The 17,500-nt window shown below is 48.0% G+C and overlaps 1 protein-coding gene across 1 annotated transcript in view; it reads left to right on the plus strand.

The window, feature by feature from the left end:
• The window catches only part of dysf (dysferlin, limb girdle muscular dystrophy 2B (autosomal recessive)), a 272,132-nt gene that overhangs the window by 76,197 nt on the left and 178,435 nt on the right, over positions 1–17,500 (plus strand).

The raw sequence follows: 17,500 nt of genomic DNA on the forward strand, positions 1-17,500 counted from the left end.
CCTGTCGTGGGGTAACAGAAAGTCTCTCAGGTTGTCACTACTATACTACCTGTCGTGGGGTAACAGACTGTCTCTCAGGTTGTCACTACTATACTACCTGTCGTGGGGTAACAGAACGTGTCTCAGGTTGTCACTACTATACTACCTGTCGTGGGGTAACAGACTGTCTCTCAGGTTGTCACTACTATACTACCTGTCGTGGGGTAACAGACTGTCTCTCAGGTTGTCACTACTATACTACCTGTCGTGGGGTAACAGACTGTCTCTCAGGTTGTCACTACTATACTACCTGTCGTGGGGTAACAGACTGTCTCAGGTTGTCACTACTATACTACCTGTAGTGGGGTAACAGACTGTCTCTCAGGTTGTCACTACTATACTACCTGTCGTGGGGTAACAGAACGTGTCTCAGGTTGTCACTACTATACTACCTGTCGTGGGGTAACATACTCTGTGTCTCAGGTTGTCACTACTATACTACCTGTCGTGGGGTAACAGACTGTCTCTCAGGTTGTCACTACTATACTACCTGTCGTTGGGTAACAGACTGTCTCAGGTTGTCACTACTATACTACCTGTCGTGGGGTAACAGACTATCCCTCAGGTTGTCACTACTATACTACCTGTCGTGAGGTAACAGACTGTCTCAGGTTGTCACTACTATACTACCTGTCGTGAGGTAACAGACTGTCTCTCAGGTTGTCACTACTATACTACCTGTCGTGGGGTAACAGACTGTCTCAGGTTGTCACTACTATACTACCTGTCGTGGGGTAACAGACCCTGTCTCAGGTTGTTACTACTATACTACCTGTCGTGGGGCAACATACTGTCTCTCAGGTTGTCACTACTATACTACCTGTCGTGGGGTAACAGACTGTCTCAGGTTGTCACTACTATACTACCTGTTGTGGGGTAACAGATTGTCTCTCAGGTGGTCACTACTATACTACCTGTCGTGGGGTAACAGACTGTCTCTCAGGTTGTCACTACTATACTACCTGTCGTGGGGTAACAGATTGTCTCTCAGGTGGTCACTACTATACTACCTGTCGTGGGGTAACAGACTGTCTCTCAGGTTGTCACTACTATACTACCTGTCGTGGGGTAACAGACCCTGTCTCAGGTTGTCACTACTATACTACCTGTCATGGGGTAACAGACTGTCTCTCAGGTTGTCACTACTATACTACCTGTCGTGGGGTAACAGACTGTCTCTCAGGTTGTCACTACTATACTACCTGTCGTGGGGTAACAGACCCTGTCTCAGGTTGTCACTACTATACTACCTGTCGTGGGGTAACAGACTGTCTCAGGTTGTCACTACTATACTACCTGTCGTGGGGTAACAGACTGTCTCTCAGGTTGTCACTACTATACTACCTGTCGTGGGGTAACAGACTGTCTCTCAGGTTGTCACTACTATACTACCTGTCGTGGGGTAACAGACTGTCTCTCAGGTTGTCACTACTATACTACCTGTCGTGGGGTAACAGAACGTGTCTCAGGTTGTCACTACTATACTACCTGTCGTGGGGTAACAGACCCTGTCTCAGGTTGTCACTACTATACTACCTGTCGTGGGGTAACAGACCCTGTCTCAGGTTGTCACTACTATACTACCTGTCGTGGGGTAACAGACTGTCTCAGGTTGTCACTACTATACTACCTGTCGTGGGGTAACAGACTGTCTCTCAGGTTGTCACTACTATACTACCTGTCATGGGGTAACAGACCCTGTCTCAGGTTGTCACTACTATTCTACCTGTCGTGGGGTAACAGACTGTCTCTCTCAGGTTGTCACTACTATACTACCTGTCGTGGGGTAACAGACTGTCTCAGGTTGTCACTACTATACTACCTGTCGTGGGGTAACAGACCCTGTCTCAGGTTGTCACTACTATACTACCTGTCGTGGGGCAACATACTGTCTCTCAGGTTGTCACTACTATACTACCTGTCGTGGGGTAACAGATTGTCTCTCAGGTGGTCACTACTATACTACCTGTCGTGGGGTAACAGACTGTCTCTCAGGTTGTCACTACTATACTACCTGTCGTGGGGTAACAGATTGTCTCTCAGGTGGTCACTACTATACTACCTGTCGTCAGGGTAACAGACTGTCTCTCAGGTTGTCACTACTATACTACCTGTCGTGGGGTAACAGACTGTCTCTCAGGTTGTCACTACTATACTACCTGTCGTGGGGTAACAGACTGTCTCTCAGGTTGTCACTACTATACGTGGGGTAACAGACTGTCTCAGGTTGTCACTACTATACTACCTGTCGCGGGGTAACAGACTGTCTCTCAGGTTGTCACTACTATACTACCTGTCGTGAGGTAACAGACTGTCTCTCAGGTTGTCACTACTATACTACCTGTCGTGGGGTAACAGACTGTCTCTCAGGTTGTCACTACTATACTACCTGTCGTGGGGTAACAGACTGTCTCTCAGGTTGTCACTACTATACTACCTGTCGTGGGGTAACAGACTGTCTCTCAGGTTGTCACTACTATACTACCTGTCGTGGGGTAACAGACCCTGTCTCAGGTTGTCACTACTATACTACCTGTCGTGGGGTAACAGACTGTCTCTCAGGTTGTCACTACTATACTACCTGTCGTGGGGTAACAGACTGTCTCAGGTTGTCACTACTATACTACCTGTCGTGGGGTAACAGACCCTGTCTCAGGTTGTCACTACTATACTACCTGTCGTGTGGTAACAGACTGTCTCAGGTTGTCACTACTATACTACCTGTCGTGGGGTAACAGACCCTGTCTCAGGTTGTTGTCGTGGGGTAACAGAACGTGTCTCAGGTTGTCACTACTATACTACCTGTCGTGGGGTAACAGACTGTCTCTCAGGTTGTCACTACTATACTACCTCGCGGGGGTACCTGTCGTGGGGTAACAGACTGTCTCAGGTTGTCACTACTATACTACCTGTCGTGGGGTAACAGACCCTGTCTCAGGTTGTCACTACTATACTACCTGTCGTGGGGTAACAGACCCTGTCTCAGGTTGTCACTACTATACTACCTGTCGCGGGGTAACAGACTGTCTCAGGTTGTCACTACTATACTACCTGTCGTGGGGTAACAGACTGTCTCTCAGGTTGTCACTACTATACTACCTGTCGTGGGGTAACAGACTGTCTCAGGTTGTCACTACTATACTACCTGTCGTGGGGTAACAGACTGTCTCTCAGGTTGTCACTACTATACTACCTGTCGTGGGGTAACAGACTGTCTCAGGATGTCACTACTATACTACCTGTCGTGGGGTAACAGACTGTCTCTCAGGTTGTCACTACTATACTACCTGTCGTGGGGTAACAGACTGTCTCAGGTTGTCACTACTATACTACCTGTCGTGGGGTAACAGACTGTCTCAGGTTGTCACTACTATACTACCTGTCGTGGGGTAAAAGGCTGTCTCTCAGGTTGTCACTACTATACTACCTGTCGTGGGGTAACAGACCCTGTCTCAGGTTGTCACTACTATACTACCTGTCGTGGGGTAACAGACTGTCTCAGGTTGTCACTACTATACTACCTGTCGTGGGGTAACAGACCCTGTCTCAGGTTGTCACTACTATACTACCTGTCGTGGGGTAACAGAACGTGTCTCAGGTTGTCACTACTATACTACCTGTCGTGGGGTAACAGACTGTCTCTCAGGTTGTCACTACTATACTACCTGTCGTGGGGTAACAGACTGTCTCAGGTTGTCACTACTATACTACCTGTCGTGGGGTAACAGACCCTGTCTCAGGTTGTCACTACTATACTACCTGTCGTGGGGTAACAGACCCTGTCTCAAGTTGTCACTACTATACTACCTGTCGTGGGGTAACAGACTGTCTCAGGTTGTCACTACTATACTACCTGTCGTGGGGTAACAGACTGTCTCTCAGGTTGTCACTACTATACTACCTGTCGTGGGGTAACAGACTGTCTCAGGTTGTCACTACTATACTACCTGTCGTGGGGTAACAGACTGTCTCAGGTTGTCACTACTATACTACCTGTCGTGGGGTAAAAGGCTGTCTCTCAGGTTGTCACTACTATACTACCTGTCATGGGGTAACAGACCCTGTCTCAGGTTGTCACTACTATTCTACCTGTCGTGGGGTAACAGACTGTCTCTTTCAGGTTGTCACTACTATACTACCTGTCGTGGGGTAACAGACTGTCTCAGGTTGTCACTACTATACTACCTGTCGTGGGGTAACAGACCCTGTCTCAGGTTGTCACTACTATACTACCTGTCGTGGGGCAACATACTGTCTCTCAGGTTGTCACTACTATACTACCTGTCGTGGGGTAACAGACTGTCTCAGGTTGTCACTACCATACTACCTGTCGTGGGGTAACAGATTGTCTCTCAGGTGGTCACTACTATACTACCTGTCGTGGGGTAACAGACTGTCTCTCAGGTTGTCACTACTATACTACCTGTCGTGGGGTAACAGATTGTCTCTCAGGTGGTCACTACTATACTACCTGTCGTGGGGTAACAGACTGTCTCTCAGGTTGTCACTACTATACTACCTGTCGTGGGGTAACAGACTGTCTCTCAGGTTGTCACTACTATACTACCTGTCGTGGGGTAACAGACTGTCTCTCAGGTTGTCACTACTATACTACCTGTCGTGGGGTAACAGACCCTGTCTCAGGTTGTCACTACTATACTACCTGTCGTGAGGTAACATACTGTCTCTCAGGTTGTCACTACTATACTACCTGTCGTGGGGTAACAGACTGTCTCTCAGGTTGTCACTACTATACTACCTGTTGTTGGGTAACAGACTGTCTCTCAGGTTGTCACTACTATACTACCTGTCGTGGGGTAACAGACTGTCTCTCAGGTTGTCACTACTATACTACCTGTCGTGGGGTAACAGACCCTGTCTCAGGTTGTCACTACTATACTACCTGTCGTGGGGTAACAGACTGTCTCTCAGGTTGTCACTACTATACTACCTGTCGTGGGGTAACAGACCCTGTCTCAGGTTGTCACTACTATACTACCTGTCGTGGGGTAACAGACTGTCTCAGGTTGTCACTACTATACTACCTGTCGTGGGGTAACAGACCCTGTCTCAGGTTGTCACTACTATACTACCTGTCATGGGGTAACAGAACGTGTCTCAGGTTGTCACTACTATACTACCTGTCGTGGGGTAACAGACTGTCTCTCAGGTTGTCACTACTATACTACCTGTCGTGGGGTAACAGACTGTCTCAGGTTGTCACTACTATACTACCTGTCGTGGGGTAACAGACCCTGTCTCAGGTTGTCACTACTATACTACCTGTCGTGGGGTAACAGACCCTGTCTCAGGTTGTCACTACTATACTACCTGTCGTGGGGTAACAGACTGTCTCAGGTTGTCACTACTATACTACCTGTCGTGGGGTAACAGACTGTCTCTCAGGTTGTCACTACTATACTACCTGTCGTGGGGTAACAGACTGTCTCAGGTTGTCACTACTATACTACCTGTCGTGGGGTAACAGACTGTCTCAGGTTGTCACTACTATACTACCTGTCGTGGGGTAAAAGGCTGTCTCTCAGGTTGTCACTACTATACTACCTGTCGTGGGGTAACAGACTGTCTCAGGTTGTCACTACTATACTGCCTGTCGTGGGGTAACAGATTGTCTCTCAGGTTGTCACTACTATACTACCTGTCGTGGGGTAACAGACTGTCTCAGGTTGTCACTACTATACTACCTGTCGTGGGGTAACAGACCCTGTCTCAGGTTGTCACTACTATACTACCTGTCGTGGGGTAACAGACCCTGTCTCAGGTTGTCACTACTATACTACCTATCGTGGGGTAACAGACTGTCTCAGGTTGTCACTACTATACTACCTGTCGTGGGGTAACAGACCCTGTCTCAGGTTGTCACTAATATACTACCTGTCGTGGGGTAACAGACTGTCTCTCAGGTTGTCACTACTATACTACCTGTCGTGGGGTAACAGACTGTCTCTCAGGTTGTCACTACTATACTACCTGTCGTGGGGTAACAGACTGTCTCAGGTTGTCATTACTATACTACCTGTCGTGGGGTAACAGAACGTGTCTCAGGTTGTCACTACTATACTACCTGTCGTGGGGTAACAGACTGTCTCTCAGGTTGTCACTACTATACTACCTGTCATGGGGTAACAGACTGTCTCTCAGGTTGTCACTACTATACTACCTGTCGTGGGGTAACAGACTGTCTCTCAGGTTGTCACTACTATACTACCTGTCATGGGGTAACAGATTGTGTCCCTCAGGTTGTCACTACTATACTACCTGTCGTGGGGTAACAGACTGTCTCAGGTTGTCACTACTATACTACCTGTCGTGGGGTAACAGACCCTGTCTCAGGTTGTCACTACTATACTACCTGTCGTGGGGTAACAGACCCTGTCTCAGGTTGTCACTACTATACTACCTATCGTGGGGTAACAGACTGTCTCAGGTTGTCACTACTATACTACCTGTCGTGGGGTAACAGACCCTGTCTCAGGTTGTCACTAATATACTACCTGTCGTGGGGTAACAGACTGTCTCTCAGGTTGTCACTACTATACTACCTGTCGTGGGGTAACAGACTGTCTCTCAGGTTGTCACTACTATACTACCTGTCGTGGGGTAACAGACTGTCTCAGGTTGTCATTACTATACTACCTGTCGTGGGGTAACAGAACGTGTCTCAGGTTGTCACTACTATACTACCTGTCGTGGGGTAACAGACTGTCTCTCAGGTTGTCACTACTATACTACCTGTCGTGGGGTAACAGACTGTCTCTCAGGTTGTCACTACTATACTACCTGTCGTGGGGTAACAGACTGTCTCTCAGGTTGTCACTACTATACTACCTGTCGTGGGGTAACAGACTGTCTCTCAGGTTGTCACTACTATACTACCTGTCGTGGGGTAACAGACTGTCTCAGGTTGTCATTACTATACTACCTGTCGTGGGGTAACAGAACGTGTCTCAGGTTGTCACTACTATACTACCTGTCGTGGGGTAACAGACTGTCTCTCAGGTTGTCACTACTATACTACCTGTCGTGGGGTAACAGACTGTCTCTCAGGTTGTCACTACTATACTACCTGTCGTGGGGTAACAGACTGTCTCAGGTTGTCATTACTATACTACCTGTCGTGGGGTAACAGAACGTGTCTCAGGTTGTCACTACTATACTACCTGTCGTGGGGTAACAGACTGTCTCTCAGGTTGTCACTACTATACTACCTGTCGTTTGGTAACAGACTGTCTCTCAGGTTGTCACTACTATACTACCTGTCGTGGGGTAACAGACTGTCTCTCAGGTTGTCACTACTATACTACCTGTCGTGGGGTAACAGACTGTCTCTCAGGTTGTCACTACTATACTACCTGTCGTGGGGTAACAGACTGTCTCAGGTTGTCATTACTATACTACCTGTCGTGGGGTAACAGAACGTGTCTCAGGTTGTCACTACTATACTACCTGTTGTGGGGTAACAGACTGTCTCTCAGGTTGTCACTACTATACTACCTGTCGTGGGGTAACAGACTGTCTCTCAGGTTGTCACTACTATACTACCTGTCGTGGGGTAACAGACTCTGTCTCTCAGGTTGTCACTACTATACTACCTGTCGTGGGGTAACAGACCCTGTCTCAGGTTGTCACTACTATACTACCTGTCGTGGGGTAACAGACTGTCTCTCTCAGGTTGTCACTACTATACTACCTGTCGTGGGGTAACAGACTGTCTCTCAGGTTGTCACTACTATACTACCTGTCGTGGGGTAACAGACCCTGTCTCAGGTTGTCACTACTATACTACCTGTCGTGGGGTAACAGACTGTCTCAGGTTGTCACTACTATACTACCTGTCGTGGGGTAACAGACTGTCTCAGGTTGTCACTACCATACTACCTGTCGTGGGATAACAGACTGTCTCTCAGGTTGTCACTACTATACTACCTGTCGTGGGGTAACAGACCCTGTCTCAGGTTGTCACTACTATACTACCTGTCGTGGGGTAACAGACTGTCTCTCAGGTTGTCACTACTATACTACCTGTCGTGGGGTAACAGACTGTCTCTCAGGTTGTCACTACTATACTACCTGTCGTGGGGTAACAGACCCTGTCTCAGGTTGTCACTACTATACTACCTGTCGTGGGGTAACAGACTGTCTCAGGTTGTCACTACTATACTACCTGTCGTGGGGTAACAGACCCTGTCTCAGGTTGTCACTACTATACTACCTGTCGTGGGGTAACAGAACGTGTCTCAGGTTGTCACTACTATACTACCTGTCGTGGGGTAACAGACTGTCTCAGGTTGTCACTACTATACTACCTGTCGTGGGGTAACAGACTGTCTCAGGTTGTCACTACTATACTACCTGTCGTGGGGTAACAGACCCTGTCTCAGGTTGTCACTAATATACTACCTGTCGTGGGGAAACAGACTGTCTCAGGTTGTCACTACTATACTACCTGTCGTGGGGTAACAGACTGTCTCTCATGTTGTCACTACTATACTACCTGTCGTGGGGTAACAGACTGTCTCAGGTTGTCACTACTATACTACCTGTCGTGGGGTAACAGACTGTCTCTCAGGTTGTCACTACTATAATACCTGTCGTGGGGTAACAGACTGTCTCTCAGGTTGTCACTACTATACTACCTGTCGTGGGGTAACAGACTGTCTCTCAGGTTGTCACTACTATACTACCTGTCGTGGGGTAACAGACTGTCTCTCAGGTTGTCACTACTATACTACCTGTCGTGGGGTAACAGACTGTCTCAGGTTGTCATTACTATACTACCTGTCGTGGGGTAACAGAACGTGTCTCAGGTTGTCACTACTATATTACCTGTCGTGGGGTAACAGACTGTCTCTCAGGTTGTCACTACTATACTACCTGTCGTGGGGTAACAGACTGTCTCTCAGGTTGTCACTACTATACTACCTGTCGTGGGGTAACAGACTGTCTCTCAGGTTGTCACTACTATACTACCTGTCGTGGGGTAACAGGCTGTCTCAGGTTGTCACTACTATTCTACCTGTCGTGGGGTAACAGACCCTGTCTCAGGTTGTCACTACTATACTACCTGTCGTGAGGTAACAGACCCTGTCTCAGGTTGTCACTACTATACTACCTGTCGTGGGGTAACAGACTGTCTCTCAGGTTGTCACTACTATACTACCTGTCGTGGGGTAACAGGCTGTCTCAGGTTGTCACTACTATACTACCTGTCGTGGGGTAACAGACTGTCTCTCAGGTTGTCACTACTATACTACCTGTCGTGGGGTAACAGGCTGTCTCAGGTTGTCACTACTATACTACCTGTCGTGGGGTAACAGACCCTGTCTCAGGTTGTCACTACTATACTACCTGTCGTGAGGTAACAGAACCTGTCTCAGGTTGTCACTACTATACTACCTGTCGTGGGGTAACAGACTGTCTCTCAGGTTGTCACTACTATACTACCTGTCGTGGGGTAACAGGCTGTCTCAGGTTGTCTCTACTATACTACCTGTCGTGGGGTAACAGACTGTCTCTCAGGTTGTCACTACTATACTACCTGTCGTGGGGTAACAGACCCTGTCTCAGGTTGTCACTACTATACTACCTGTCGTGAGGTAACAGACCCTGTCTCAGGTTGTCACTACTATACTACCTGTCGTGGGGTAACAGACTGTCTCTCAGGTTGTCACTACTATACTACCTGTCGTGAGGTAACAGACCCTGTCTCAGGTTGTCACTACTATACTACCTGTCGTGGGGTAACAGACTGTCTCTCAGGTTGTCACTACTATACTACCTGTCGTGGGGTAACAGACCCTGTCTCAGGTTGTCACTACTATACTACATGTCGTGGGGTAACAGACTGTCTCTCAGGTTGTCACTACTATACTACCTGTCGTGGGGTAACAGACTGTCTCTCAGGTTGTCACTACTATACTACCTGTCGAGGGGTAACAGACTGTCTCAGGTTGTCACTACTATACTACCTGTCGTGGGGTAACAGACCCTGTCTCAGGTTGTCACTACTATACTACCTGTCGTGGGGTAACATACTGTCTCAAGTTGTCACTACTATACTACCTGTCGTGGGGTAACAGACTGTCTCAGGTGGTCACTACTATACTACCTGTCGTGGGGTAACAGACTGTCTCTCAGGTTGTCACTACTATACTACCTGTCGTAGGGTAACAGACTGTCTCTCTCAGGTTGTCACTAATATACTACCTGTCGTGGGGTAACAGACTGTCTCTCAGGTTGTCACTACTATACTACCTGTCGTGGGGTAACAGACTGTCTCTCTCAGGTTGTCACTACTATACTACCTGTCGTGGGGTAACAGATTGTCTCTCAGGTTGTCACTACTATACTACCTGTCGTGGGGTAACAGACTGTCTCTCAGGTTGTCACTACTATACTACCTGTCGTGGGGTAACAGACCCTGTCTCAGGTTGTCACTACTATACTACCTGTCGTGGGGTAACATACTGTCTCAGGTTGTCACTACTATACTACCTGTCGTGGGGTAACAGAACGTGTCTCAGGTTGTCACTACTATACTACCTGTCGTGGGGTAACAGACTGTCTCTCAGGTTGTCACTACTATACTACCTGTCGTGGGGTAACAGGCTGTCTCTCAGGTTGTCACTACTATACTACCTGTTGTGGGGTAACAGACCCTGTCTCAGGTTGTCACTACTATACTACCTGTCGTGGGGTAACAGACTGTCTCTCAGGTTGTCACTACTATACTACCTGTCGTGGGGTAACAGACTGTCTCTCAGGTTGTCACTACTATACTACCTGTCGTGGGGTAACAGACTGTCTCTCAGGTTGTCACTACTATACTACCTGTCGTGGGGTAACAGACCCTGTCTCAGGTTGTCACTACTATACTACCTGTCGTGGGGTAACATACTGTCTCAGGTTGTCACTACTATACTACCTGTCGTGGGGTAACAGAACGTGTCTCAGGTTGTCACTACTATACTACCTGTCGTGGGGTAACAGACTGTCTCTCAGGTTGTCACTACTATACTACCTGTCGTGGGGTAACAGGCTGTCTCTCAGGTTGTCACTACTATACTACCTGTTGTGGGGTAACAGACCCTGTCTCAGGTTGTCACTACTATACTACCTGTCGTGGGGTAACAGACTGTCTCTCAGGTTGTCACTACTATACTACCTGTCGTGGGGTAACAGACTGTCTCTCAGGTTGTCACTACTATACTACCTGTCGTGGGGTAACAGACTGTCTCTCAGGTTGTCACTACTATACTACCTGTCGTGGGGTAACAGACTGTCTCAGGTTGTCACTACTATACTACCTGTCGTGGGGTAACAGACTGTCTCAGGTTGTCACTACTATACTACCTGTCGTGGGGTAACAGACTGTCTCTCAGGTTGTCACTACTATACTACCTGTCGTGGGGTAACAGACTGTCTCTCAGGTTGTCACTACTATACTACCTGTCGTGGGGTAACATGCTGTCTCAGGTTGTCACTACTATACTACCTGTCGTGGGGTAACAGACTGTCTCAGGTTGTCACTACTATACTACCTGTCGTGGGGTAACAGACTGTCTCTCAGGTTGTCACTACTATACTACCTGTTGTGGGGTAACAGACCCTGTCTCAGGTTGTCACTACTATACTACCTGTCGTGAGGTAACAGACTGTCTCAGGTTGTCACTACTATACTACCTGTCGTGGGGTAACAGACTGTCTCAGGTTGTCACTACTATACTACCTGTCGTGGGGTAACAGACTGTCTCAGGTTGTCACTACTATACTACCTGTCGTGGGGTAACAGACTGTCTCTCAGGTTGTCACTACTATACTACCTGTCGTGGGGTAACAGACTGTCTCTCAGGTTGTCACTACTATACTACCTGTCGTGGGGTAACAGGCTGTCTCAGGTTGTCACTACTATACTACCTGTTGTGGGGTAACAGACTGTCTCAGGTTGTCACTACTATACTACCTGTCGTGGGGTAACAGACTGTCTCTCAGGTTGTCACTACTATACTACCTGTCGTGGGGTAACAGACTGTCTCAGGTTGTCACTACTATACTACCTGTCGTGGGGTAACAGACTGTCTCAGGTTGTCACTACTATACTACCTGTCGTGGGGTAACAGACTGTCTCAGGTTGTCACTACTATACTACCTGTCGTGGGGTAACAGACTGTCTCAGGTTGTCACTACTATACTACCTGTCGTGGGGTAACAGACCCTGTCTCAGGTTGTCACTACTATACTACCTGTCGTGGGGTAACAGACTGTCTCTCAGGTTGTCACTACTATACTACCTGTCGTGGGGTAACAGACTGTCTCTCAGGTTGTCACTACTATACTACCTGTCGTGGGTTAACAGACTGTCTCTCAGGTTGTCACTACTATACTACCTGTCGTGGGGTAACAGACTGTCTCTCAGGTTGTCACTACTATACTACCTGTCGTGGGGTAACAGACTGTCTCAGGTTGTCACTACTATACTACCTGTCGTGGGGTAACAGACTGTCTCAGGTTGTCACTACTATACTACCTGTCGTGGGGTAACAGACTGTCTCTCAGGTTGTCACTACTATACTACCTGTCGTGGGGTAACAGACTGTCTCTCAGGTTGTCACTACTATACTACCTGTCGTGGGGTAACAGGCTGTCTCAGGTTGTCACTACTATACTACCTGTCGTGGGGTAACAGACTGTCTCAGGTTGTCACTACTATACTACCTGTCGTGGGGTAACAGACTGTCTCAGGTTGTCACTACTATACTACCTGTCGTGGGGTAACAGACTGTCTCAGGTTGTCACTACTATACTACCTGTCGTGGGGTAACAGACTGTCTCAGGTTGTCACTACTATACTACCTGTCGTGGGGTAACAGACTGTCTCTCAGGTTGTCACTACTATACTACCTGTTGTGGGGTAACAGACCCTGTCTCAGGTTGTCACTACTATACTACCTGTCGTGAGGTAACAGACTGTCTCAGGTTGTCACTACTATACTACCTGTCGTGGGGTAACAGACTGTCTCAGGTTGTCACTACTATACTACCTGTCGTGGGGTAACAGACTGTCTCAGGTTGTCACTACTATACTACCTGTCGTGGGGTAACAGACTGTCTCTCAGGTTGTCACTACTATACTACCTGTCGTGGGGTAACAGACTGTCTCTCAGGTTGTCACTACTATACTACCTGTCGTGGGGTAACAGGCTGTCTCAGGTTGTCACTACTATACTACCTGTCGTGGGGTAACAGACTGTCTCAGGTTGTCACTACTATACTACCTGTCGTGGGTTAACAGACTGTCTCTCAGGTTGTCACTACTATACTACCTGTCGTGGGGTAACAGAATGTCTCAGGTTGTCACTACTATACTACCTGTCGTGGGGTAACAGACTGTCTCAGGTTGTCACTACTATACTACCTGTCGTGGGGTAACAGACTGTCTCAGGTTGTCACTACTATACTACCTGTCGTGGGGTAACAGACTGTCTCTCAGGTTGTCACTACTATACTACCTGTCGTGGGGTAACAGACCCAGTCTCAGGTTGTCACTACTATACTACCTGTCGTGGGGTAACAGACTGTCTCTCAGGTTGTCACTACTATACTACCTGTCGTGGGGTAACAGACTGTCTCTCAGGTTGTCACTACTATACTACCTGTCGTGGGGTAACAGACTGTCTCTCAGGTTGTCACTACTATACTACCTGTCGTGGGGTAACAGACTGTCTCTCAGGTTGTCACTACTATACTACCTGTCGTGGGGTAACAGACTGTCTCTCAGGTTGTCACTACTATACTACCTGTCGTGGGGTAACAGACTGTCTCTCAGGTTGTCACTACTATACTACCTGTCGTGGGGTAACAGACTGTCTCAGGTTGTCACTACTATACTACCTGTCGTGGGGTAACAGACTGTCTCAGGTTGTCACTACTATACTACCTGTCGTGGGGTAACAGACTGTCTCTCAGGTTGTCACTACTATACTACCTGTCGTGGGGTAACAGACTGTCTCTCAGGTTGTCACTACTATACTACCTGTCGTGGGGTAACAGACTGTCTCAGGTTGTCACTACTATACTACCTGTCGTGGGGTAACAGACTGTCTCTCAGGTTGTCACTACTATACTACCTGTCGTGGGGTAACAGACTGTGTCAGGTTGTCACTACTATACTACCTGTCGTGGGGTAACAGACTGTCTCAGGTTGTCACTACTATACTACCTGTCGTGGGGTAACAGACTGTCTCTCAGGTTGTCACTACTATACTACCTGTCGTGGGGTAACAGACTGTCTCAGGTTGTCACTACTATACTACCTGTCGTGGGGTAACAGAACGTGTCTCAGGTTGTCACTACTATACTACCTGTCGTGGGGTAACAGAACGTGTCTCAGGTTGTCACTACTATACTACCTGTCGTGGGGTAACAGAACGTGTCTCAGGTTGTCACTACTATACTACCTGTCGTGGGGTAACAGACTGTCTCTCAGGTTGTCACTACTATACTACCTGTTGTGGGGTAACAGACTGTCTCTCGGGTTGTCACTACTATACTACCTGTCGTGGGGTAGCAGACCCTGTCTCAGGTTGTCACTACTATACTACCTGTCGTGGGGTAACAGATTGTCTCAGATTGTCACTACTATACTACCTGTCGTGGGGTAACAGACTGTCTCAGGTTTTCACTACTATACTACCTGTCGTGGGGTAACAGACTGTCTCTCAGGTGGTCACTACTATACTACCTGTCGTGGGGTAACAGACTGTCTCTCAGGTTGTCACAACTATACTACCTGTCGTGGGGTAACAGAACGTGTCTCAGGTTGTCACTACTATACTACCTGTCGTGGGGTAACAGACTGTCTCAGGTTGTCACTACTATACTACCTGTCGTGGGGTAGCAGACTGTCTCTCAGGTTGTCACTACTATACTACCTGTCGTGGGGTAGCAGACTGTCTCTCAGGTTGTCACTACTATACTACCTGTCGTGGGGTAACAGACTGTCTCTCAGGTTGTCACTACTATACTACATGTCGTGGGGTAGCAGACTGTCTCTCAGGTTGTCACTACTATACTACCTGTCGTGGGGTAACAGACTGTCTCTCAGGTTGTCACTACTATACTACCTGTCGTGGGGTAGCAGACTGTCTCTCAGGTTGTCACTACTATACTACCTGTCGTGGGGTAACAGACTGTCTCTCAGGTTGTCACTACTATACTACCTGTCGTGGGGTAGCAGACTGTCTCTCAGGTTGTCACTACTATACTACCTGTCGTGGGGTAACAGACTGTCTCTCAGGTTGTCACTACTATACTACCTGTCGTGGGGTAACAGACTGTCTCAGGTTGTCACTACTATACTACCTGTCGTGGGGTACCTGTCGTGGGGTAACAGAACGTGTCTCAGGTTGTCACTACTATACTACCTGTCGTGGGGTAACAGACCCTGTCTCAGGTGGTCACTACTATACTACCTGTCGTGGGGTAACAGACTGTCTCAGGTTGTCACTACTATACTACCTGTCGTGGGGTAACAGACTGTCTCTCAGGTTGTCACTACTATACTACCTGTCGTGGGGTAACAGACTGTCTCAGGTTGTCACTACTATACTACCTGTCATGGGGTAACAGACTGTCTCTCAGGTTGTCACTACTATACTACCTGTCGTGGGATAACAGACTGTCTCTCAGGTTGTCACTACTATACTACCTGTCGTGGGGTAACAGACTGTCTCTCAGGTTGTCACTACTATACTACCTGTCGTGGGGTAACAGACTGTCTCTCAGGTTGTCACTACTATACTACCTGTCGTGGGGTAACAGACTGTCTCTCAGGTTGTCACTACTATACTACCTGTCGTGGGGTAACAGACTGTCTCTCAGGTTGTCACTACTATACTACCTGTCGTGGGGTAACAGACTGTCTCTCAGGTTGTCACTACTATACTACCTGTCGTGAGGTAACATACTCTGTCTCTCAGGTTGTCACTACTATACTACCTGTCGTGGGGTAACAGACTGTCTCTCAGGTTGTCACTACTATACTACCTGTCGTGGGGTAACAGACTGTCTCTCAGGTTGTCACTACTATACCACCTGTCATGGGGTAACAGACTGTCTCTCAGGTTGTCACTACTATACTACCTGTCGTGGGGTAACAGACCCTGTCTCAGGTTGTCACTACTATACTACCTGTCATGGGGTAACAGACTGTCTCAGGTTGTCACTACTATACTACCTGTCGTGGGGTAACAGAACGTGTCTCAGGTTGTCACTACTATACTACCTGTCATGGGGTAACAGACTGTCTCTCAGGTTGTCACTACTATACTACCTGTCGTGGGGTAACAGACTGTCTCTCAGGTTGTCACTACTATACTACCTGTCGTGGGGTAACAGACTGTCTCTCAGGTTGTCACTACTATACTACCTGTCGTGGGGTAACAGACTGTCTCTCAGGTTGTCACTACTATACTACCTGTCGTGGGGTAACAGACTGTCTCTCAGGTTGTCACTACTATACTACCTGTCGTGGGGTAACAGACTGTCTCTCAGGTTGTCACTACTATACTACCTGTCGTGGGGTAACAGACTGTCTCTCAGGTTGTCACTACTATACTACCTGTCGTAGGGTAACATACTCTGTCTCTCAGGTTGTCACTACTATACTACCTGTCGTGGGGTAACAGACTGTCTCTCAGGTTGTCACTACTATCCTACCTGTCGTGGGGTAACAGACTGTCTCTCAGGTTGTCACTACTATACTACCTGTCGTGGGGTAACAGACTGTCTCTCAGGTTGTCACTACTATACTACCTGTCGTGGGGTAACAGAACGTGTCTCAGGTTGTCACTACTATACTACCTGTCGTGGGGTAACAGACTGTCTCAGGTTGTCACTACTATCCTACCTGTCGTGGGGTAACAGACTGTCTCTCAGGTTGTCACTACTATACTACCTGTCGTGGGGTAACAGAACGTGTCTCAGGTTGTCACTACTATACTACCTGTCGTGGGGTAACAGACTGTCTCAGGTTGTCACTACTATACTACCTGTCGTGGGGTAACAGACTGGCTCTCAGGTTGTCACTACTATACTACCTGTCGTGGGGTAACAGACTGTCTCTCAGGTTGTCACTACTATACTACCTGTCGTGGGGTAACAGAACGTGTCTCAGGTTGTCACTACTATACTACCTGTCGTGAGGTAACATACTCTGTCTCTCAGGTTGTCACTACTATACTACCTGTCGTGGGGTAACAGACTGTCTCTCAGGTTGTCACTACTATACTACCTGTCATGGGGTAACAGACTGTCTCTCAGGTTGTCACTACTATACTACCTGTCATGGGGTAACAGACTGTCTCTCAGGTTGTCACTACTATACTACCTGTCGTGGGGTAACAGACCCTGTCTCAGGTTGTCACTACTATACTACCTGTCA

This window comes from Oncorhynchus masou, chromosome 23, assembly GCF_036934945.1.
Source record: "Oncorhynchus masou masou isolate Uvic2021 chromosome 23, UVic_Omas_1.1, whole genome shotgun sequence".
NCBI lineage: Eukaryota > Metazoa > Chordata > Actinopteri > Salmoniformes > Salmonidae > Oncorhynchus > Oncorhynchus masou.